At 60.4% G+C, this 485-nt stretch overlaps 1 protein-coding gene across 1 annotated transcript in view; it reads left to right on the top strand.

Annotated features, from left to right (window-relative positions):
• NCOR2 (nuclear receptor corepressor 2) overlaps positions 1 to 485 on the top strand; it is a gene marked incomplete at its 3' end in the record, with an annotated part of 186,193 nt that overhangs the window by 185,191 nt on the left and 517 nt on the right. The window lies entirely within an intron of this gene.

Raw genomic sequence — 485 nt, 5'->3', positions numbered from 1 at the left:
CCCATGCGCCTTCCTCCGGGTCAGCTCGGACCAGGCACTCTTCAGCTTGTTGCAGAAAAGCTTTCTGGCTCCTGCATGAAACCAGCAGCTTCTTCCAGCCACGCTTCCCCACGCCCGGCGGAGGCTACCCGGGCAGGCAGGGTGGGATGCAGAGCCCGTCCATCCCTCCCTCTTTGGGACCTCCCCCCTGAGTTTAGCTGAGCTAACCTACCCGGCAGAGGCCGATTTGGCTTTAAACCTTGTAAAAACTGGCTAAACATCACCAGGGATTTTGCTGTAAAAACTTATTAAAGACCATCCTGGCCACATAGACCACGGGAACAGGGAACGTGCTCGGGGCTCCAGCACCCACGTAGCTCCCGGGGGGTCCCTGCCAACCAGCTGCAGAGCGGCACACGCAGCTCCCATCCCCTGACCCATGTTTGTGGGCTGAGCCGCGAGCCTGCTCAGGAGCGGACCCCACAGAGAGACAGCCCAGCCAAAGC

The sequence above is a fragment of the Pygoscelis adeliae genome, unplaced genomic scaffold, assembly GCF_000699105.1.
Source record: "Pygoscelis adeliae isolate BGI_AS28 unplaced genomic scaffold, ASM69910v1 Scaffold353, whole genome shotgun sequence".
In the NCBI taxonomy this organism is placed as follows: Eukaryota; Metazoa; Chordata; class Aves; order Sphenisciformes; family Spheniscidae; genus Pygoscelis; species Pygoscelis adeliae.
Note: the sequence above shows the minus strand (reverse complement) of the source record. Positions and strands in the feature narration are given on the sequence as shown.